Genomic DNA, 25088 nt, shown 5'->3' on the forward strand with positions numbered 1-25088 from the left:
AGAAAATATTTAGGTGTAATTTTTGGGGGGCTGGGAACCAATTAATTGGTTTTCCATTATTTCTTATGGGAAAAATTAGATCAGAACTCGAACTTTTTAGGATTTGATTCGGAGTCTGCAATGGATTAAGTTCGAGAACCGAGGTACCACTATATTATTTTTTTGTAGGAAAGAAGACAACTGACGAACTACAACCTTTTCCATGATCTTTGAAATGAAAGGAAGATTTGAGATAGGTCTATAGTTACCTAAAACACTAGGTTCAAGATTTGGTTTCTTTAGGATGGGTCTAATAACAGCCATTTTAAAAGGTTTTGGAACATATCCAAGCTTAAGAGATGAGTTTAACACATTTAACAGGGTATTGCTAATCTGCAGTGCAATTTCCTTGAAGAATTTTGCAGGAATTGGGTCTATGAGGCTTGTAGAGGATTTACAGGAGGAAATTAAGCTCAAGAGTTCTGAGTGTTTTATACTGTAGGAATGAAAGATTCAAAGGTCTCATTATTGATAGGCATAAGACTACAAGGAGGCTGGCAGCCGTAGGTAGCTAAGGACGTGCACTGGATGGTCTGTCTAATCTTAGTTATTTTACCATTAAAAAATGTAATAAAGTCATCACTCTTAAGAGCTTGCGGGACTTGCAAGTTTAATGGAGAATTCTGTGTTAACCTAGCCACGGATTCAGATAGGAATTTTGGATTGGTTTTGTTCCCGTCTATTAATCTGGAGAGATACACAGACCTAGCAGTCACTACTGCTTGTCTGTATTTAGACAGGCTCTTTTTCCATGCAGATTTGAAAACTTCTAGTTTAGTTGAGCGCCATTTGCGCTCTAGCTTGCATGATGCCTGTTTGAGTTCACGTGTATGATCAGAGTACCAGGGGGCAGGTTTCTTATCTCTATGCTTTATCTTCGTAAGTAGAGCTACAAGATCTAGTGTGCTACGAAGGGATTTTTCCATGTTTGCAGTTGCCTGTTCAAGTTCATTTACACACGATGCTTCATATGTAAGGCTGAAGGACTGTGGAAGTTCTTTCATAAATGTTGTTGTAGTTAGTGAGGCAATGGAACGTCTGATTCTGTACTGGAGCTGTGGTCAACGGGAGGCTATATTGGATTTCAAACGTTAACAAGTAATGATCTGAGAGCAGAGGACTCTGAGGCATAATAGGGTGTTTTTCCACCACACCAGGTACCGTACTTTCGGTACTTTCATAAACTGCCGAAAGTTTGGTACTTCTTTCATGTCGGTTTTCCACTGGCGTAAAAAATGGTACCGGCGCCAAATGACATCATCAGTGACCGCCCCTGACTGACAGGCCAAAATTAAAAATAACAGTTGAGGCTGGAAAATGCGGTTTATTGTTATGTCAGCTTCTATCACAGTATAAGATTCAGTAAAATCCAAATCATTCTGCCATCAATTACGTTTACATAGGTACACTTACTTTGGCTGAGCCGATCAAAGCAGTAAGAATTAGCTTATTGCTAATTCAGTCTTTTGAAAGCAAACAAATTATTTAATTATGTTTTTTGATTTTCAAGCAGCATTGTTCGGTGTTTCGCGTGTGCCCCATTTCTTCCAAGCGGCTTGGTATTACGGTGTTCTGGGCAATTCAGTTTCCCTATGTTTCTCCTGTCTATCAGGAAATAATGTTTCCCCTAATATTAAAGCAAAGAGGTATGTGAAATGTCTGAAAATCACTCAGGTACATTATTACATGTGAATACAGTAGATCGTCACACATAATATAGTCTTATAAAGAACACTATACTGTTTTCGTCAAGAATTAAGTAATTTCATTTATTATCTGCAAAAACAAAAAACATACAAAAGGCATGTGATGTTTTAAAATTAATATATGGCTTGTTTACCTCGTAAAAAGACATGAAAACAACAGTGAAACCGTGTACAAATCAGCGCGCGACAGGGGAAACAGGGAAACTGAACTGCTCGAAACGGCAAAAACTTTTTTATTTCGAGTTGTGCCATCCAAATCCCACTGGATCTGTTCATCCGAGCTTATGGCGATTAAAGCCTGTGTTTCCTCGTTTGTCCATCCTTCCATTTTACTTTTTTATATTTTTGTTTCTACTGCTTTTTATTTTGTTTCTCGCTGTGTATTTCAAAAGATGGCGGTTGTATTTTGTGTTTCAGCGGCAGGCTATTTGCATAACCAATCGACAGCAAATACGTTTGCAAGTTCCACCCCAAAGTACCGAAGTACCAAAGAAGTACCCCAACTGGTTTGGCACTTTCGGTACTCGAGATTTCGTTACTGGTACTCGACCGGAAGTCAATGGAAAAACGAAAGTACCGTACCGAAAATACCGTACTTTGTGCGGTGGAAAAGCACCCATAGATACATGTTCCACCAGGATGCCATGACTAATAGTCAAATCAAGGGTATGGTTACAGGCATGAGTAGACCCGACTACATTCTGACATACACCTAGAGAGCCAAGAATAGCTGCAAACGCTATTTTCAAAGGATCACTATCTTTCTCCATATGAATGTTAAAATCACCCACAATAACAGCTTTGTCAGTACTGACCACCAGCAAACTCCTTAAGAAAATTACTGTATGGCCCAGGTGGTCTATACACAATAACAATGGTGATTTGGTGTGAAGAGCTAGAAAGAGATGAGCCAGCAAGACTAAGAACAAGAGATTCAAATGTGCTGAAACTCAAACCACGTTTCTCAGACACTCCTAGGCTGGACTGAAAAATTGCAGCAACACCACCACCTTTGCGATTTGGTTGAGGGTTATGCTTATAACTGTACTCAGCTGGAGTAGATTCATTTAGTGCCATGAATTCATTCGGTTTAAGCCAGGTCTCTGTGAGGCATAGGGCACCAAGACTAAAATCAGTAATTATTTCATTTATTAATAGTGCCTTAGTGATCTACATTCAGAAGTCCAAGTTTAAGTTTAAGCCTTGCATCACAGCTGTTTTCTAGTAACTGATTCATTGTACCTCTCCTGGAGCCGACACCTTATTGTGGTAGAGAGGTTTGCGTGTTCCAATGATCCCAGGAGCTAAATTGCCCGAGGCTTTAAGCCCCTGGTAGGGTCACCCAAGGCAAACAGGTCTTGGGTGAGGAACCAGACGAAGTGCGGCTCACAAGACCCCTTATGATGAATACAAACATAGATTCACGTTTTCCCTTGCCCGGACGCGGGTCACCGGGGCCCCCTCCTGGAGCCAGGCCTGAGGGTGGGGCTCGATGGCGAGCGCCTGGTGGCCAGGCCTACACCCATGGGGCCTGGTCGAGTACAGCCCGAACAAGGCACATGGGTCCCCCCTCCAATGGGCTCATCACCTGTAGGAGAGGCCATAGGGGTCGGGTGCAGTGTGAGTTGGGCAGTGGCCGAAGGCGGGGACCTTGGCGGTCCGATCCTTGGCTGCAAAAGCTAGCTCTAGGGACATGGAATGTCACCTCTCTGGTGGGGAAGGAGCCTGAGCTGGTGCGCGAGGCTGTGAGGTTCCGACTAGATGTAGTCGGGCTCACCTCGACGCACGGCTTGGGCTCTGGAACCAGTCTCCTCGAAGGAGGTTGAACCCTCTTCCACTCTGGAGTTGCTCACGGGGAGAGGCGCCGAGCTGGGGTGGGCATACTTATCGCCCCCTGGCTGGGTGCCTGTACATTGGGGTTTAGCGCAGTGGATGAGAGGGTAGCCGCCCTTCACCTTCGAGTGGGGTGACGGGTCCTGACTGTTGTTTGCGCTTATGCGGGGTGTTGGAGAGCGCTCCTCCCAGGGACTCTCTTGTTCTGCTGGGTGACTTCAATGCTCACGTGGGCAATGACAGTGAAACCTGGAGGGGCGTAATTGGGAGGAACGCCCCCCCCGATCTGAACCCAAGTGGTGTTTTGTTGTTGGATTTCTGTGCTCGTCACGGTTGTCCATAATGAACACCTTGTTCAAGCATAAGGGTGTCCATATGTGCACTTAGCACCAGGACACCCTAGGCCGCAGTTCGATGATCGACTTTTTGGTCATGTCGTCGGACTTGCGGCTGCACGTATTGGACACTCGGGTGAGGAGAGGGGTGGAGCTGTCAACCGATCACCACCTGGTGGTGGGTTGGCTCTGCCGGTGGGGGAGGAAGCCGGTCAGACCTGGCAGACCCAAGCGTATAGTGCGGGTCAGCTGAGAACGTCTGGCGGAATCCCCTGTCAGAGGGAGTTTCAACTACCTCCGGCAGAACTTCACCCATGTCCCGGGGGAGGCGGGGGACATCGAGTCCGAATGAGCCATGTTCCGCGCTTCCATTGTGGAGGTGGCTGACCGGAGCTGTGGCCGTAAGGTGGTCGGTGCTTGTCGCGGCGGTAATCCCCAAACCCGCTGGTGGATGCCGTCAAGCTGAAGAAGGAGTACTATCGGGCCTTTTTAGCCTGTGGGACTCCGGAAGCAGCTGATGAGTACTGGCGAGCCAAGTGGAACGCGGCTTCGGCGGTCGCTGAGGCAAAAACTCGGGTATGGGAGGAGTTTGGCAAGGCCATGGAGAATGACTTCCGGACGGCTTCGAGGAGATTCTGGTCCACCATCCGGCGTCTCAGGGCGGGAAAGCAGTGCAGCATCAACACTGTTTATGGTGGGGATGGTGCGTTGCTGACCTCAGCTCGGGACATTGTGGGTCGGTGGAAGGAATACTTCGAAGACCTCCTCAATCCCACCGACACACCTTCCAATGAGGAAGCAGAGTCTGGGGACTTGAGGGTGGACTCGCCTATCTCTAGGGCAGAGGTTGCTGAGGTGGTTAAAAAGCTCCTTGGTGGCCGGGCCCCGGGGGTGGATGAGATCCGCCCGGAGTTCCTCAAGGCTCTGGATGTTGCAGGGCTGTCTTGGTTGACATGCATCTGCGGCATCACGTGGACATTGGGGGCGGTGCCTCTGGATTGGCAGACCGTGGTGGTGGTCCCCATCTTCAAGAAGGGGGACCGGAGGGTGTGTTCCAACTATAGGGGAATCACACTCCTCAGCCTCCCTGGTAAGGTCTATTCGGGGGTGCTGGAGAGGAGGGTCCGTCGGATAGTCGAACCTTGGATTCAGGAGGAGCAGTGTGGTTTTCGCTCTGGTCGTGGAACAGTGGACCAGCTCTATACTCTCGGAGGGTGCGTGGGAGTTTGCCCAACCGGTCCACATGTGCTTTGTGGACTTGGAGAAGGCATTTGACCGCGTCCCTCGGGGAGTCCTGTGGGGAGTGCTCCAGGAGTATGGGGTGCCGGACTGCCTTATAAGGGCTGTTCGGTCCCTGTACAACTGTGTCAGAGCTTGGCCCACATTGCGGGCAGTAAGTCGGACTCGTTCCCGGTGAGGGTTGGACTCCACCAGGGCTGCCCTTTATCACCGATTCTGTTCATAACCTTTATGGACAGAATTTCTAGGCGCAGCCAGGGCGTTGAGGGTGTCCGGTTTGGTGACCTCAGAATTAGGTCTCTGCTTTTTGCAGATGATGTGGAGGAGTTTAAGTATCTCGGGGTCTTGTTCACGAGTGAGGGAAGGATGAAGCGGGAGATCGACAGGCGGATCGGTGCGGCGTCAGCAGTGATGCGGGCGCTGCATCGGTCTGTCATGGTGAAGAAAGAGCTGAGCCAAAAGGCAAAGCTCTCGATTTGCCAGTCGATCTATCCCAAAAAGGTTTCTGACGTACCCTTCCAAGTCAAGCTGTATCTTCTTACAACTGAAAACGTTCCAGCACCTTTTCATTGCGCCCCGCGTACTGCGTGTAGTGTTATATCTTAAATTATTCAGATTTCCATCGCACATTCAATTTTAACCAATTTTAATAAATTAAAAACATAATAATTTGATTTATTTTTAAATTATTTTAACGTGTAGTTCGTGGTGTTACTTGCATAATATTATTTTTACTTGCCCACACATGAGCTAAGAGACAAATCAATTTTATCCTTTAATTGGAGTTTTTGCTTTAGAACGATGTGTAAAAATGAGACCCGCAATTTACTTTTACATGCATTTACTTCAGCAGCACAACAAAAGGGACTTTCAATAGCTAACTTTAACGTGGTTGATGACAGAGCCCAGCATGGTATGGTCCTCATACAAAGTATACATTACATTGTGGGGACCAATTATATAAAAATCTGTGACTGCAATCACAAACTAAAAATGCCAGAAGAGTTGTATTTTTTTTGGTTGCTTGTGGTTAAGGTTACGGCTAGGTAGGGGTTAAGGTTGTCATTGCTGGCATTGGGGATTTGCCCATAAGAATGAATGGATAGTCCCCACAAAGATATGAGTACAGGTCTCTCTCTTTCTCTATCTCTATTTCTCTCTCTCTCTCTGTGTATGCATAGTTGATTGTTGTTGCCAAGTTTGGATCCCCAATGTCTGTAGCTGTTCACACCAATTAATGTTTACCTGTTTTGCTCAAATCTTCATCATAATGCTATTTTTGAGAAAAGTACTTAGCTTCTTACAAAGATGTTATTGCTTCAAAGCCATTTGAAATAGTGATTACTTTCAAGATGTATATAAGCCTGAGGAACTATAAGACTCTAATTTTGTGACTTGTAAACATCTCTGGGAATCAAATCAACAACTATGCAGGTCTGAGGCTACAGTACATTCCACTTCATTGACAGCTAGTATTTTGATTTCGCAGTCAAATTTCTCATGGTCTTTTTGAATCTTTTAATGTGATGTACGGTATAAAATAATGCTTTGTATGATTATACTATAGGCTTTGTAGTAGTGGCGCCTATTTGAAATATGACGAGGTTAAGGGCTTTTCAAAGGTCTCAGGAATAGGTGTTTCATGTATTTAGATGAAGACCACTTGTAGCGACTGGTATTCCTTAAAGTAAGTTTTTAGAGCGGTGCTTTTGAAGTAATGGAGATATGAATCTAGACACATTACTGGCGCTGAAAAATAGCAACGGGAAAGAAGGATGCACAGAATTTGGCAGGAAAAGCTGCGTCCTTTCTTCATGCTTTCATTTGTTTCGAAGCAGCAAACTTCATCTGGCTCATTTTCCAGCATCCTTAAAGCACTTGGCTAGGCTGGGGTCATTAATAACAATGCTCTTAAGTGGCGTTTAACCTTATCTCTGCGTGGTTTATGTATGCCGTGTGAAGAATGGCCCACATGTTGGAGCGCTCCCTCAGGTGTCGCGATGGGCTAACAAATATCCCTGCAGCTCCTGCATTGCAAAAAATGGAAGAAAGAAAAAGTCATGCATCACCAGGAAGGCAGAGACAGTCAGAGATACTGATGAACGCAGTTAAGCTTGGGCGATCATCTGCGGCTGTTAAGGACACTAATGTCACAGTCTACCAGATGGATATCAACATTCCCTTATTTTCTGTTTAGCTGATTTAATTTTTTTTCATTCTGAAAATCCTTGAATGTCCCTGAGCCACCTTAGTTTGGATAAAAAAAATGTGCTTTTTTCATACTTGTTTCATACTTGTGCCGTGTCCCTCTAAAGACCATTAGAGACCAGCATGCAGTTTTTTATATTTATTTTAACTCATGTCTTTATGTGTATATACTATATGTATATATTCCGAGTAACAGAAGATTATATAAAAGTAAGAAAAAAAAACAGTACAGTGGTACCTCAGTTCTTGGACTCATTAGAACTCAAATTTCTTAAAAGTCGAACCAATCAGTTTGAAAAAAATGACCTAGAACTCGATCTGAATCTCAGAAGTCGAACCGTGAACGCCGACCTAAGATGACTGCAGGGAAATGAGTCACGCGGCACGTCTCAGCGGAAACAAAGGGTAACGCTTCAGTCTCAGCCTCGCATTCGCTGTGATAGCATTGTTTGTTGGTGAGAGCGCTTTTTTTTATTGAAAATATCAGGTAATACACTGTACTTTATATCATTTTGGTAGCCATTGCACATTGTTTGGATACATTTATTTTCTTACTTTATATATTTGTCACGCCCGGCTCGTACGATCCTCCTTTGTGCCACACCCCCCTCGTTAATCTCGCGTGATATCCCGATGTCATCTGCTGTTTCTCATTATTTCCAATTAGTTATGTGTACTTAAGTCCGCGTTCATGTATGTTTCCCCAGTCCTGTCACTGAAGTCTACTCAGTGTTGTGCCTTGTTTGCCAGCAATAAACCCTGTGTTCTTGGATTTCTGTCTGCCTGACCCTGATTCCACGCTCCCTGCTTGCTTGTCCTGTGCATGGTGTGACAAAAGTACTGTTTTGATAAAGGTGCTTAGATGTGTTTAGTATATGCTCTTCTTGTTTTATCCTGTTCATTTTGTGTGTAAATGCTAAAAAAAAAAACATATTTAGGTGTAATTTTTTGGGGCTGGGAACCAATTAATTGGTTTTCCATTATTTCTGAATCAGAACTTGAACTTTTTAAGATTCGAACCCGAGTTCTGAATGATTAAGTTCGAGTTCTGAGGTACCACTGTATAATTGCACTTTATCATCGGAGGCACGCTTCTAACAAACTGTGGCCAGATACCCTGGAGCAGGTGTGAAGAAGAAAACTGCATGAGAGATGGCTGTCACTGTCGATTAGATCACCTGTAAATGACAGCAATGCCTGCCTGCTGCTTCGACTTGACTCTTTCCACTGCACCATATCATGCTTTGTCACCAGAGATCATGTTTCACGTATAAATGTGGGTGAGCAGGAAGTGATGTAACTGACTAAGTGGGCCACTACGAGAGAACATATTGCCTGCTGTTCAAGTCAACACTTCTCAGATGGAGTCTGCAGTCGCATATGCGATTAAATGTCTCCTTTGGCTTTTGGGTGATACGGTGCACTGGCTGAATCTCCAGAATAAAATTGCCCACCCTGCAGGACATCTACATCCAGCAATTTTTGGTCCAGGGCATTAAGTAATTTTAGAGATGCTCACCACCCATGCTATAAACTTGTCCAGTGGTGGTACTTAGGTAGGTGCCTCCAGAAGCTTAAGGCCAGGACTGATTGACTTAGGAGAATCATTAAGATCATTAACTCTCCCAATCAAACATAAGGTATAGCTGCTATCTGCATTGTAAATATGTAGCGATGGGGTTCTTTGATGCCTATGTAAATATTTCTTTATAACTTTTTTTTTTTTTACTTTTAATTTCACTGCTGGTATATAGTACATACATGCATGTGACAAATAAAATATCTTGAATCTGTATATTGAATCAAACCCTTAATCCAATGTAACAGTATGCATCAAATCAGTCATATATTATTTCAATTGAATTTTCTTTTAAAGTTTGAAGCACAGATAATGTAGTAAAGTGTTAGTTACATACTGATCCCATGTTCATCATTAATCAGTCATAATGGTTCATGGATTTCATGCAGTTACTATATTTGTTCATGAATTGTGCTTCAGTAGTAACTGAGTTACTAAGTTACTTGTGTCTCCTCAAGTAAAGTGTTACTGATTTTTTAAGCAAAATAGCAAATAACACAGGTCTGCAAAAAAAAAAATTAGCCGCATGGGATATTTTTGGCAAGTTTTGTGTTTTTTTGGGTGCTGAATCCAAAAATTACCTCCATTTCCCTCCATCACGTACAGTTTTTTTGCAAAACATGAGGAGTTTACATTAAAAAAGCACAACAGCGATGAAACAAATCAATATTTTATTACAATTAACTGCATCATTTTTCTTATAAATGAAAAAAAGAATCAAAAAACTGTTCCTTCATGACATATTTAACACTACGTTTACTCTTTTTGTCTGTGAAACCTTTTCTTCTTCTCTTTGATGCTCCTCCGAACACGCTTTTGCTTTCCATCTTCTGTTTCCCGCCTGAGCATCCAACAGTAGTCAGCTAGCATGTTGACGTCCCATCTTCCTTGGTATCGTCTCTCTATTTCACGAACATCCAGGTGAAATCTTTCACCCTGCTCTTCACTATAGGCTCCTAAGTTTTCGGGAAAACAGTCAATATGGGAGTGTAGGAAATTAACTTTTAAGCTCATCTTGCATCCTTGAGCTTCATACGCGGCCAACATGAGTTGTACAATGGTTTTGTAGAGAGGGTCTTTTGTATTCCCCAAAAACCTGTGCACTACATGCTTAAAGGAGTTTCACCGTACCCCCCCCCCCTACTGACCCCCCTCAATTACTTGCATTTTCTATTTCTCTTGAGTCCTGCTCTTAGAAATATAAAACTAATGTAAGAAATAATTATTGGATATGGCTCTTTGACTCAAGAATAGGATACCAGATTTCAGTTCAAAAAGGGAAATTTTACACTTAATTAAACTAAAAGCATGAGTTTTGCAAGAAAACCTGACGAGATGGAATTTTTAAAATATTTTTCCCGGTTTCAGTCAGTAAAAATCTATAAGAAACTGTGAAAAAATACTATGCAGTTTTTTGGTTGCAGACCTGTGTAATAAATAAATGAGATTCTCATTTTGAAATTATAGGAAGAGATGGACAGCTGCTCTCAGTGATACTTAACAGACAGCAAGGGCGTCATAGTAAAAATGGCCTCATATGTAATCAGTGTCCCATTAATGTGGCCATTTTCTGGTTTGATCATGTAATCGTACTTCATCTGATTCTCCACTGATGCAGCACCTCACGATATCTGAGAAACATAACCAGATCTGAAAAGCATTCACATTTTATGTGGGCTAGTAACAGCAAATACTTCCTAAAGGATTTAAACGTCAAAATGATATATAATTTGTCTCATGTTTCAGGGCATGGAATTTAGTTTTTGAATTACATTCTTGTTAGTGATTATTTTAAAAGATTTTTGTGAAGAGATTCACTCATTGGAAAGTTGAGAGTTTATTATTTTGGAAAATGGCAATTTTATGCGATGTACTTGTGGATGGGATAATGTGACATTCATATTAATGCCAGAAATTGGAAAGAATCCTCCACATTTTAACGCATCAATGACTATAGCTTATTCACTGGATCTGATTATTTGCCTTGTGTTCCTATGTTCAAAAAGATGATATTTAGTCTTACAGGCACAAAACATCTGTGGCAGCAAAAAAGAAAGAGGTCTGGCACTTGGAGTGTCAACCAAAAAAGTTGATGGTGTGATTGGCTCGCACTTGTGGTTCTTTGATGACTAACCGTACGTGATTGGCTGATTTCCACTGATGGGTCTTTCATTATTAGGTCTGAAATGGCTTTGGAAACCAGGGCGAAACAGACTGCCCCCCATCCCCACCCCCAACCCGTGGATGGAACGGGCCTCTTAAATGGAATCATTAACAGGCTACCATGCTATTTTTCTCCAGCACAAAATATTGAGTTGTGCCCATGTTTCCATACTGACAGCCTAGTGAGAGTTATGGTCAGGGGAAGAGTGGTGGAGTGTGAAAGTCTCCTTTGTTTTAATTTTGCCCAGTCTAATCCCGTACCTCATTACAACACAAATAGTTTTTACTCCCAAAGTACATGATTAGCTGCCAATTTAAAGCTATTATAGGAAGCATTATTCTGTGTGCACTGAATTGTAAATAAAGCAGACATGTTTAGTGAATAGAGCCATGAAAAAATACTGAGAGATACAATTGTACAGTATGGTGAATCAATTAATATGCATGTCATCATATTTATTATATTCAGTTTTGCATATAAACTAAATCATGCATATGACCCAAATTGAACAGATTTAATAATATAAAGAAGAAGAAGAGAAAAAGAGGAAGCATTTATATACTGCTTTTTGAAATCACTCTATGGTATAATGAGGAAGAAACTGGATTCAGATGTACAAATATTATACTCCAGAGTTAATTTCATTAATTGATTATTGTGTCCACAGAACTGATGGAAGAGTCCTTGAAAAGTGAGTCTATAAAAAAATTACATCGCATCCCCATGAAAATATACAAAGTGCAGAATGAGTGACCTCAGAAGCTCTCATAAAGTAAAAATAAAAAAGCCATTCTTTGGCATTCTTTGATTCTTTGAATTTCACAGTTAAAAAGAAGTTTTTTGTATGTTTATGCTCTCTACTTGCTTTGTAACAAAAGAAACAAATTCATGCCAGTGACTATGATTCTAAACGACTAAAATTGTATAAAGAAATCCTGGACTTGATCTGTACTCCTATAGTAGCTATCAAACTGAGGCCAGTGCAGTATTGATGAAAGGCCTGTTTCCGTGGTTACCACTATATCTGCAGACTGAATGGCTCGGCACGGTAATGTGTCATAGTGAAAGTACCCCAGATATGTTACAGATTATTCTTTTTGTATGACTTGAAATAATACCTCAGTGAAATTTTGGTGGGGTGCTAAGGCAAAGCCATGTTTTATTTAATAATCACCAAGGGCCCGGAATAATTTAAGAGCTCATAGTTCAGTATAAATTTAGGTTGCTGTTAATGTACCTTGGAAACTGTGAATGCGTCATGTATCGTAAGTCATTTGTCTCCCAAGTGTCCCGGGAGACCTTGGCGGAACATGCAGGGGCTGTAATGAAAAAATGAAAATGAAGGAAAGGACATATACATGATGAACTATACGATGGAGCTGCAGACGTAAACATTGACAGCCCACTAAGCAGAGTAGCTAAACAGATCTGGCCTGGTTTCAGAGCATGCAAATTGTCCAGTCAAATCACAGCAATCCCTAGCTGCAGAAGCCAGCTTTCAAATGACAAATCATACCTCATTTTGTTTGCCCCATAAACTGTAGCTGTGAATGTTTTTGCACCTGATGGTATTCTGGGCCAACAAAAAAATGTATATTTCACAAATATCAATTGTATGCCCATGTGGAGCTTTCCAAAGAGTAAGCTTGAACAGCTTTTACTGAATCGTCTACATGGGGATGTGAGTGCTCATGCTTGTGGGGTAGCTTACTTATGCATATGTATTTAAGGATCCTTTATTCGGTTTTGTCTGGTAAAACAATGAAAGACAAATCAGGTGACTTCTGCATGCAACCAAAACTGTAACAATGCTGATCCTAAGAAGCACATTCCTCGACGAGCGCATTTGCTTGTGTGTAAAGCTGGAAGTGATCACACGAAGCCTGATGAATTCATGATTGCACACTGACACTGGGGAGAAGGAGCATTTGCATTCTGGAACTGATCTAACGTGCCTCTAGCCTGCAGTGGAGGTAAACAAGTAGCCTGGGTTCAGACAGGAGCTGAAAACCACTTCCACTATGGAGGCAACAGGAAAAGTTATGCAACCCATGGGGGCAGAAAAACCCTGAAGCGCTCAGAGGATACAAAGCAGGGCTGTCTGGCTGCTGTGCGGCAGCCGGTGGTGACCTTTAAGGTACTGTGATACTGTGCCATTAGTTATTTGGTAAGAAAAAGTTACAATTTCAGACATGATGTAACTGACAACTTTTGGGAAGAGATGATGAGTAAGGGGGAAACCAAACCTCCAAATTCTGGATGAGATCCACAAATGGAAAGGCTGGACAAGAAGGAGGTCATTGTGTCCTAAGGAATATAGTCAGTGAACTACCCTGTCAGACCAGATGTTGAAAACTTCAAACTGAGGAAAATATATACAGGCTTGATATGGAATGCAAAAAGTGTCTCAAGGCATTTGATGGTGATGTTCTAGCAAAGCTTGACACAAGTTCATTGGCTAAGGTGTAGCGGTGAGTGGACAGGTAGACCAGTGTTTTGAGAAGCAAAGCTAAAAAGGAGCAGACTGAGAGCAATGACATGCAGTGGCTGAAGGGACTGGCTGCATGTCAAGCCTTAGGAGCAGCTGTGGAGAGTCATGTAGAGCTGCGGAAAACAGAGCAATAATACCTTTTGTCTGAATATGAAGAACAAGCATTAACAACAGCAATTCTTAGATTTGTAGTTCTACATAAAACAAAGATTTTTTGTTTTTTACACAAAACACCCACATTCATATGTTTGTAAAATTTAAAATGCACTTTGCCTGTACATTCATTTTGGTCCCTGTACTGCTCAATAAACTGCAACCATACACAGATATTTATATTGTCAAGAGATATGCAGTTATTGATGTTATGTGCATCTATTTTTCTAGAATTTTATCAGATTGCTAAAGATATACCGTGGTTGAATTTTTTTTTAGTTCTCAATCTTGCGTGTCCTGAAAATGACAATTGAAGTCAACCGCTATTTATCTGTCCACTTGGTGGTGCAAAAGAACCAAATCACTCACCCACTCAGACAACACTTGTTTTCATTCAAACACCATTTTTCACTACTCTTCTGAATCATTAGTATCTACTCAAAATAGAAGTCATGGTAATACAGCACATAGCTATAACTTATATGTTTTTAAATTACATTTAAATTTAATTAAATTAAATAAGTTGTGTACATAGAGGATCCTCGCTGACTAAGTTGCTGACTAAAAATCATATATTATAACATGTGACGGACCATACATATGATTGTGACACCCTGCATATATCTAGCTAAGCAGTGATTTTTTTGTTTGGTGCTAAGCCTCTTTTCAATTTAATTTCAATTTAAAAAAATCCATCTTAAAAGCAATGCTCATTTGTAATTCATAATATAGTTAATTAAAATTATTTATTTTACATGTTACTATTTTTGTGCCTTTTTATATTGTTTTTTAAGAGCTTGGTCTCTTTAACGTCATGTTATTATCCTGATCCAAAAAGCTGACCCAAATTAATTGTATTACCCTAAACTACTGCACATCTTCAAATGACTACATTCAATCATTTTAAATTGTTTATATTTAAAATTTCAATTTTACCTAATATGTTTCAATAAGCAAACATAATTACAAATAAAACTGGTTTCATTGCTCAATGTAAAAAGTCTGGCCAGTGATTCTCAATCAAATTCAAACTTATGGTATTTAGGCCATTTAGGACATTAATTCCCCTGTTTTAGAGCTACTCAAGTGTGTCTTTGGCTTTGAGTCAGTGACCCGCTGAAGGCTAAATCTCTCTACCACTCTTAAATATCTTTCAGAATGAGACAGTTAACCTGAAGGTTCACCTGCATTTAGATCCATCCAAACTGCCCTTTGATAAGCTCCCTGTTCCAGTTGATGAAAACCATCCAAATTACACAATACTGTCACCACCATCCTTCAAAGTCATTCTGTGCCAGAAATAGCCAACAAGTTCACTTTGCTTGAATAGTTCAAGCATTGTTTCAGTAGCCCACCACATCCTTTTCAAAGTCTCCTTTGGGGCTTTTCCTTTAATTCCAAACTGGATTTTTCACAGCATTTTTCAGAAGACTTCTGTGTTTCCCATCTTCTGCACATGCCTAAAAAGAAGCTGGGTTATTGTTGACACATGGATGGTTTCTCCCTTGCAAGCCATGGTGCTCACTGGGTCCAATTTTCCTTTCTTATTTATCAAGCTACTAACTTTAGGAGGATGGCCTAGTCTAAGCAGATTCTGAATGGCACCATATATTTTCCACTTCTTAATGTTTGACTTGATTGGGCCCCAATGTATATCTAAAGCCTGTGAAATCTTTTTATGCGCCTTCCCTGCTTTATGTCTTTCCACAACTTTTTCCCAGAGCTGTTCTGAAAGCCCCGCTGCTTTCTTGGAAGGTTTTTTTTTCCTTCCTGAGATCTCGGCCCTAACTATGATGAAGCCTTACAGAGACAGGTGCACAAGTACGCAGTATTTAATCTGAAATCATGCGAGGGGCTGCTGCAGCACACAGATGGACTCCAAGTCATCTGGAGATTTCTAGTGGTAACTGACTGCTGTGCGTCTTTTTTAAGGAAAGTTTGAGAAAATGGTGAACACCTACCTAATGGGGATTTTCTTTTTAATTTTTTTTCTACCCCAACCCACCCCCTACATGCAGTGCAGATTACATTGTGTATATCAGAAGGAAAATAATTGATTTAAATTCATAACGGCTCAAGAGGGGGTGCCTCACACCTCCGTGGTTGTGGGCTAAAATTCAGCCCCCCAGCTGTCTGTGAGCAGAGTTTGCATATTTAATCAATTCGCCTCATGAGTTAACCTAGAACATATAAAGTTCTATTTCAGAAGGACAAAAAATGCATGTCCTTTTTTCACCATTTATGATCAGTTCTTGGAAAGGTGTTTAATACAACAATGCTACATTCAGAAAAAAAGAAACAAATCCGAGGATCCACTTCTCCAATTGGATTTTAATTTAACTGTATCCTACACCTTAAATAATTATGCAGTTTTTGTGACCGTTGCACCTGTAAATCAGGCGCCAACTATTTGGCACTCTGTTAGTTGCCTCATTTTGCTTTGAAAACTCACATACTGTATCAAAGGGCTGATTGTCAGATCTCCTTTATAACTGACACATACTACTAATTGGCATTCAATCTAATAAGAATCACCATTATAGGCGCAATCGTTATTGTGATGAGACTACTTCAAAGGTAAATTCCTATTTCAGTTTCTGTTATTTTGTCCATTTGTTGAAGTTCAAATTGCTGTGTTTATTCAAGTTTATTTTCCTTCAGTGGTGTATCATTGATTAGTTAAGACAGAAAATTCTGTTTCTGGAGGCCATTTCTGGGGCACAAGGACTGCTGACAACAACCAGCGGGCATTGAAAATGGAGGCCTTTTTTAAGGGGTAATTACTCTCAGACAGCCTTCAAAGAACAAGAGGTGAACCAAAATTTTAACAGATGGGAGTATGATAGAAGCTACGTGCACAGCCAAAGCATTTGTTCATATAAGCCTTGTGCTAAGCATATCACGGAGTTAGGGACACCCTGGAGACTTTTCACTGAAACACACTTGTGGGGAGATGCTGACACACCTGTTTGTCTAATCAAGGTGACAGGGAACTAGGATGTTTTTTAGCTATAGCTGCATAAATAACATAATATTGGCGATGCAGTGAAGGAACCATGTCTGGAAATTAAAGAGCCTGATATCTATAGCTATTTTAAAGCAGTTACACAAGAGAAGAAATTGAAAGTTTCATTGGCTATCCTGATTAGGGTAGGGCGTGAACTGTTCACGCTATCCAAAATCAGGCATATAGAGTTCATGCATGCTATTTTCCAGTAATTTAGCATTAAGTCAATTTGATATTGTAGTACAGAAACAGCCATAATATATGTCACATGCATGCAGATTGAAACAAACAATCACTCTGATCCAGCCTCAGACTGAGAAGCTTGGTATATTTCCTTGAGAAAATAAATAAGCAAACAAATGTACAGACACATAATGGCATATTTCATCATATTTGTTATTGTTAGCATCATTCTATGAAATACACATATTCTGCCCCAGCCATTTCACAGCGTATTCTGAAGGTTAGGAAAACAACAATGCAATACCGCATGTATATTGTAAGACCATACAGGCTTGTATAGGTTGGGAATGATAACATGTCAGTTTGATAACTTATCTGTGAAGAGAGTGGCGTTATTTTGGCCAGTGAGTACAATTTGTGCTCAACAGGCATTCCAGAACTTGACATAAACAACACTAACCCGTTACACGATGGCTCAGTGGAAAACACGTTGGCCTTACACCTCTATGACTGTGTGCTTGATTCCTGCCCCTGGCTCTGTGTATGGAGTTTGCATATTCCCATGCTGTTTAAACAGGTCTCCTCCTGCAGTCCGAAACCATGTGGTTAGTTCAGGGGTGAGCAATCTTATCCACAAAGGGCCAGTGTGTATGTGGGTTTTCACTGCAACTCCCTAATTAGATTACTGATTGGCTGAAGAGTCCTCACACTGGTGTTTGAACAGCTGACCTAAAAGTTACCCCAAAAACCTGCATACACACTGGCCCTTTGCGGATAAGATTGCCCACCCCTGGGTTAGGTGAACTGGCATCTCTAAATGCCAAGAGTGTGTGGCCTACAATGAACTGCCATCTTGTCCAGGGTGTTCCCCTGCCTTGTGCCCTACCCATGCTGCCTGGGATAAGTTCCAGGACCACAGCAATATTTAACTTGGATGGAGGGGTGTTTCAGAATGTGATTTGACTTATCTATAATTTTAGTTCAGGTTGATATAAGTTAAAAATCAGTACAATATACGCAGATATGCATCTCATATATATCTCATATAAGTCTGTATTCCCATCACCGACAGAAATTCGCAGCACAAGGCCTCACATAAAATTGTTTTTCATGAATCCTTCTTGGCACCTTCAACAAGAGAGGTGGGAGGGTACCACTGTACATGGGTGGGGGTGTTTTGTTTTTTCCAAATCATTCTTTTAGCATCAGTTAAAGACAGAAATATAACATTAAAAAAGTAAGAATTTGTCTCAATTCAAATTGCTGTCAGAGGCTGATCTTTTATTTCCCTGGGTTTTAACTGACAGAACAATAATTACAGTTTCTATTTTGTGTGCTTATCTTGTACCTGCAGGAATGTCTGAGGTATGAAAGTCGCCGCTGGGGCATATAAAGACGACTTTCAACAAATACCCTCACGACAGATTTGAGGGAGAACATCTTTCAGACAACTTAAAAGCAACTTGTTATTATAACTGAATGGCTAAACCTTGACAAAAATGGTACAGAGCTGATGCGACCTTGCACCAGTAGGGGTGTGTTTCAGTCAAACTACAGTACGAATGAAGTGCTTTTATGAATATTTTTACTCTATTTGCTTGCTTAGCTGATTTGTTTATTTTGAATACAGAATAAAGCAAACACTGTGATGAATCCATCGACTGTCCAAATATGCTAACTCAGCAGAGGGTCTTGGTGAGCCAGGAAGCAGGGGAACGTCCTGGATGGGATGCCAGTCCATCGCAGAGCAGATAAACGCAAACCATGTACAATTTGCACCAAATCACCTAATCATGTTTTCAGACTGTGGGAGGAGACATGTGAAAACACACAATGAGTAGAGTGGGGCCGATAAGCTAAACCCTGCAGATATACTGCAACAGTGCTATCATCTGAGCTACTGTGCCATCTAGCTTTAGTCATACTGTCGAGTATTAGATAGACTGAAACCAGCTCCATCGAGGTTTTTTTTTAACTTCCTGCCAGACGAAATTATATCTCAGGGGTTACACTGGTGTTCTAATGAGGTACAAGGGCAACAAGTTGTGGAACCTTACATGACAAACCATGCACCAGCATGCTTCCTATGCTTTTCTGTATCACACTGTCACTCTAATGATGAAAAATCATTATGCGATAAGTTTACACAGCATGGTCATGGTACTGCTTAATGGATTATTTACTATATGCACACTGTCATTATTTCACTGTGAAGGAAGACATTTCTACTTTTTTTGTGGGGCATAATATTAATTAAACACACACCCCCCCACACACACACCCAATCAAAAAAGTGATATTCTAGTAGTGTTTTTCATTTCACTCTAAGCTGAATTGATTTAAAGTGTTTCCAGCAAAAATACCTTTATTATTTCAATCAATATGTTTTACAATGTGCATGGTGTAATAAGAGTTTGCTTCATGGCAGTAGAAAGTCCTGGCTGATAGAATTCAATTCATTTTGATTGATGTCTTTAATATGCCTAGCTTTAGCAATAATACAACCAATTCTTTTGTCTTACTAATGCTTGACATTAATAACGCTGATTGAAATATTACATAGATTTGATAACATCTCTGCTTCCATTTACTTAAATGACTTATTTTGAGTACTGTCCTTTTGCTTAACGTGTCAACATTAGTTTTATTTCATCACACGATCAAAGCAACAGGTACTCTGATGGTTAAGGATGCAGTCATGTGACCAATAGTTTGTCAGTTTTAATTTTGATAACGGAGTGTAATTTTGGACCGTTCAGTAAGCTACTTTTGCAAAATCTTATGAAAGTCTCTTTTGTTTTGCAAAGACCTGTTATTCAGATTAGGCGTAAAAGTCTACAATTGACATAAAAACATAACAAGCCTGGGTGGAATGAAAGCCTTGAATGAAAATGTATGTATGTTACAGGGTAACTTAATACTTAAAAACACCATGAATAAACTAATTAATACAAAGAACTCTCCAAGTACTAATAAACAGTAATTTGAAGCGTAATTAGCAAATTACATGCAATTATAATCCTTATTGATTTTCAAATTAAATTTCCTAACATTCCATACTTTACTGTCAATGTGCACATCTTGATTCAGTAACTTGTGTCACCACTTATAACAGCAATAATCTGAACAAAACCCTTCTGTAGGATCCAATCAGCCACTTTTTTAAAATTCCAGGATTCAAGTAAACTGTAGCTCAGTTCAGCTTTTCAACCATCCATGTTTTTACCAGTTTGTCTTATGCAGGGTCATCGATGTCCAACCCATCACAGGGCTCATGCACATCATGTTTTGGGACTGTGGGGATAGACCCCACAGCGACATGGGGAGAACATTCACACACGTTCAGCCAGGGTGGAGACTTGAACCCAGGTCTACAGGGAGAACTTGCAAACTTCACACATATAGAACCAAGGGGAGACTCAAACCCACGTTTCCACAGATGTGTAGTGACCACGATAGCTACACTGCCACTGTGCGGGTGTTTGTATTAGGTCTATTATGGATAAAATGTTTTAAAGATTGTCTGCCCAGAAAACATTGTTCGACATGTTTTATTTCACTTCCAGTTTTCAAACATTTGGCCATATTTTTCAAGAGCAAGTATTTCTTCCTGTCTACCCATCCATGAAAACCTTCCTATTCATGAGGAATAGATATTGATGTAACCAGTGTTTGGTAAGTTACTTTAAAAATGTAATATAAGAAATGTAACTAATCACCTTTAGCTACTTTTGGATTACACTGATGCTAACTAAAGACAAGGGTAAAGAAATGTCAAAAAGATCACTTTTAATAAGGCAACAAAACATGTGTTGTTAAAACATAGATACATACACATACACACACACACACACATTACGGAATGCCGTCAGGCCATGAGACAAAACACGTTTTTTCCCTTGGCATTTTTTCCCCTCTAGACACGGAAAAGAAAAAGTAATACTACTCATACAACGGAATACAGTGCGGCCTAATAATAATAATAATAGCAATGAGCAAATGATCCTATCCTATATGAGGGTTTAAGAACAGACGGTATCATATTTTTTTGTCAATGTCATTTGGGGCTCTACAAATAAAACTGAATTTGTGTGATTTGGGATATACAAACAAAACTGAACTAGTACAATATTGTGTTAATTTGTAGAATTATTATTCATATAGCCTATGAACCTGTCTAGCTCTGTGTAAAGTGCATAATACTTTTGCTAACTAACTGTGGATATCAATACCTGAATCTCTGTAGCTAATGTCAGTGGTTGGTCTTATAGTCCATCCATCCATTTTCTGAAGCTGCTACAGGGATTGGTTTTGCTCCATTCAGGGTCACAGGGGTCTGCAGTCGATCCCGGACGATATGGGCACAAGGGGGGGAACAACCCTGGACAGAATGCTGCCAGAGACTTGAACCCAGGACCCAGAGGTGTGAGGCAACAATTTTAACCACTGTAGGTCTGATAGTCTTACTTATAAATGTTTCCTTAAATTTGATGTCAAACACTTTGATGTTGCTGGTATTTTCACAGCTCCTCCTTAAAAACGAAAAAAATCGCAAAATTTCCATGAACTAAACAGATTTTTTTGATGGGCATCCATTTGGTACAGCAGCGTTGCTCTTGTCAAATGCAGTATGGTAATAATAATAATAATAATAATAATAATAGGAAGAAGAAGAAAGATCAGAGTGATCGAGAAGGGTACATCTGCATCCTGGAGCCAGCTGCAAGTAGGAGGGATTGATTACAAGAGGTACGTCAACACATCTCATTAGAGGTGTTGTTTACTTAAATGGTGTGACGTCAGCTTCACAGTCTTTATAAACATATCAGAAAACCATCCTTAAACTAAATGTAATGTGATTATGTTTCTTTTTCCCAGTAACTGTAACAGAATAGTTACTTATTTTTTGTATCCAGAGTCCGTAAAGCAGTTACTTGAAGTCTGACCCTCTATGTGAAGTACTATTTCACTGGTATTTCTAAGTAGGATAATGACACACTCTGCATATCATATTTGTGGCAGATATCAACCACAGTCCAGACTGAACTCAGATTTTCCAGCACTGGATAGTGATTTTTGCACATTTAGTTTCACAGTGGAAACCCTGACAACAAATCTGAGCAATAGAATGCATAGTTGCCCGCTTGTATGTACATCTCATAGCTGTGACTGGTATGTTATTTGCCCCCAGCTGTAAATCTTATTAACAGCCACAAGAGGGCAATAGATCCAGGACCAGGGTGCAAACTTTCATCAGAATGGCCTCACTCTTAACAGGCAGGATATCTTAATGTAATCTTGATGATGTTGTTTCAAATTTCAGTGGGATATAAGTTAGAGCAATCCTTATTTACCAATACATTCATTGCATATGGAGTTAATTTGCCAATGTAAATAAGTCTGTACACTAAACTCATAAATTCAGCTTGCATGAGATTACTAGAATACTACATATGGTTGTGGTGGTAGATTGAATAGTGGTCAAGGAAGCGCAGTCAAGGTTACGGTTAGGGTTGATTCCATTGCATAAACGATATTTGAGATATTTCAGTTGTACTCAACAAAAGCATCATAGCATTTTAATAAGAAATACAGTTGTTTGAATTTGCAAAAAATTGTATGCAAGTACCTTAAAACGTCACTGACAAAAAGCACTGAACTGATAAATATGACTTTACTTCTCCTTCCCTAGTATCTGATAGGTGGTGCTGCTGTTCAGGTGGCACAGAGATGCTGAGGGCTCTGAAAGAATTTAAATTCAAGGAAGAGCAGTTTATTGTCAGGGAAACTGCAAAGATAAATGAATCCAGTAATATTTCATGCAATCTTTTTATCTATTTAGTGTTATGTTAGGCCATTTATAGTTTATGAACACATTCTGACAGTGGAAAACATGTGTTGACATTAATTTAAAATAGACCAATACATTATTGTGTAGTATTATCAACAGTATACTTTTCATCTCATGAAGGTCCTGAATCATTGTAAGAATTCCAACGCTGTTTGGGCGGTTTCATGTGAGACTATACAACAATGTTGATTTGAACCACCCCCAATATGGAGATCATGCTACGTGCCCAGCATCTGGACCTATAGAAAGTCATTCAGTGTTACAGAATGGTTAACGTCTGTCGATGGAGGGCAAGTCACAAGGAGCAACTAAACAACTGTTTGGAAGACAATGAATGGATCAAAAGCTTTCCATAAACCAGTAATTACCGGAACTAAGTATACTGATGATCCATAAAGACGTTTTCCAGTGAAACACTAGACTTGGGTCGAAATAGAGAGAGAGAGAAAGAGAGAGAAAGAGAGAGAGAGAGAGAGAACGTGACTAAAATAATTACATGGTTATACATGTCATTGTATTACGCGAAAGTCATTACATAAAACGTTTGGTGCCGAGGACGAAGCGTCTTTGTACTTATGACCAGATTAACTGATGCATTCATATAGCCACTGGTCACTACATAAACAACAAATAAATATTAAATATACGACATATAACCAAGATATGCTAATTCTACACAGGTGTCCTTGTAAAATGCATCTTGTATGTTTTATAAAACCGGAGTAGTCGAGCAGTACATGAAATAAGGCAACACTAATGACAATGTAGAACCATAAATGTCTCAACGGAGTCTTCGCTCGCAAGGGTTCACCTCACATTGAAGTGCAGTGGCAGATAACCTTGCGTGTTCCTCATACTGTATCACAAAAATTAAATAAGTTTAAATGTCCTTTACTGAATAATATTATTTTTTTAAATATGCATTCAAAATTAGAAAAATAAAAAATTCTAAGTCTGAATAATATTAATTTAATTGCCTCCTGTAAGTCTGTGTTACAACCGTACATAAGAGATTAAAACATTATTATAAATATATATGTTCATGTATAGATGTTTTAACACTTTTTAAAGTAACGTCCTTCGTAAAATCGCTCATCTGAAGTAACTGTTCAACTCTCACGTATTCCCAGAACTGTGCCGTAGGTCCCGCCTATGATGCGCAACATTCAAATTCTATTGGTCAAATGGCCGAGTCGGGCTGCATCCCCATTTTCTTCATTGGCTGGCAAGAGATCAGTAACGATCTTTAAGGCACCATGAGGTAAACTGAGTTAGTCAGTGAGCGGCGTTGATAGGGTGCTGGAAGGAGGGTTACCGTGTGTTAAATTATAATCTTGGTGCTTTCAACAGTTCTTGTGACAAGAAAAACCTGCTTGCCGCTTAAATATCTGCGGAGAGGATCTGAGCATATTTCTTTTCACCGTTTTCACTGGACTTGTTAAGAGCAATGTCACTGCTGTCACAGAGGTGTCCTACCCCGCATCAATGCAGCGTGCGAGACGGCTGATCAGATGCTTTCTACCCTTTCAGGACCTATATTTTATATCTTAACAATTCTTTGCAAAAACAATGTATATATTTATTCAGAAGCATCTGAAGAGTGATTGAAGACTCAGCGAGCGGAGGCAAGCCACTGCATTTTAATCAGAAGGAGATACAGAGAAGCTGCTCATTGATATTTCACAGGCATACTTTCTGAACCAGTTTACTTGTACAGTGACAAGCGTTTCAGGTCGTGGGATTTTAATCCCGAAGAAACTGGAGGTAGACACATTGCAGTTTCAATTTTGGAATTTCTGCTGAAATTTGATACCGGGTGTTGGAAGGTAAGTTTATATTCTATATTTAATTTGTAATGCCATTCCTTTAACTGTGTAAGTACATTTGCGCTCCAATAGACCCAACAGACACAGTCTCATAATATACACACACACATATATATATGTGTGTGTGTGTATATATATATATATATATATATATATATATATATATATATATATATATATATAAAAGCAACAGCTTATAACAAGCCCCAGGTCGGAAATCATAGCAGAAACTGCAGTCCTCTGAATTTTTGTTTTGTATTTCATAGTGCTGGTGTCCTTAAGTAGTCTGATTGTGTCGATTTGGCAATGCGTAAATTAACCAGACCTGAACGCATTTTTGTGAATTGGACCACTTTCAGACAGGTATGGTCACAGCCAATCAATATATGTCTTAATGTGAGACTTATTTTACATTGTTCATTTACAATACTGACCTGTATGATTTAGATGGGTCACACATTTACACTACACACA

General features: G+C 40.1%; 1 protein-coding gene and 1 long non-coding RNA gene across 6 annotated transcripts in view; one reads left to right on the top strand and one right to left on the bottom strand.

Moving 5' to 3' along the window:
- Positions 1-22625: 22625 nt before the first annotated feature.
- On the bottom strand, positions 22626-23642 carry LOC111855595 (uncharacterized). Its single transcript, XR_002840930.1, has 3 exons — positions 23600-23642; positions 23157-23209; positions 22626-22679 (listed from the first exon to the last, which is right to left on the bottom strand). It is a non-coding gene; the product is annotated as an uncharacterized lncRNA (long non-coding RNA).
- A 412-nt stretch (positions 23643-24054) lies between these two features.
- The window catches only part of LOC111855590 (protocadherin-17-like), a 45487-nt gene continuing 44453 nt past the window's right edge, over positions 24055-25088 (top strand). For all 5 annotated transcript variants that reach the window (XM_023834757.1, XM_023834759.1, XM_023834756.1 and 2 more), the window contains exon 1: positions 24055-24614. The gene's annotated coding sequence lies outside the window, so the exon portion shown is untranslated. The remainder of the gene's footprint in view (positions 24615-25088) is intronic.

Source organism: Paramormyrops kingsleyae, chromosome 1 (assembly GCF_048594095.1).
Source record: "Paramormyrops kingsleyae isolate MSU_618 chromosome 1, PKINGS_0.4, whole genome shotgun sequence".
Taxonomy (NCBI): Eukaryota; Metazoa; Chordata; class Actinopteri; order Osteoglossiformes; family Mormyridae; genus Paramormyrops; species Paramormyrops kingsleyae.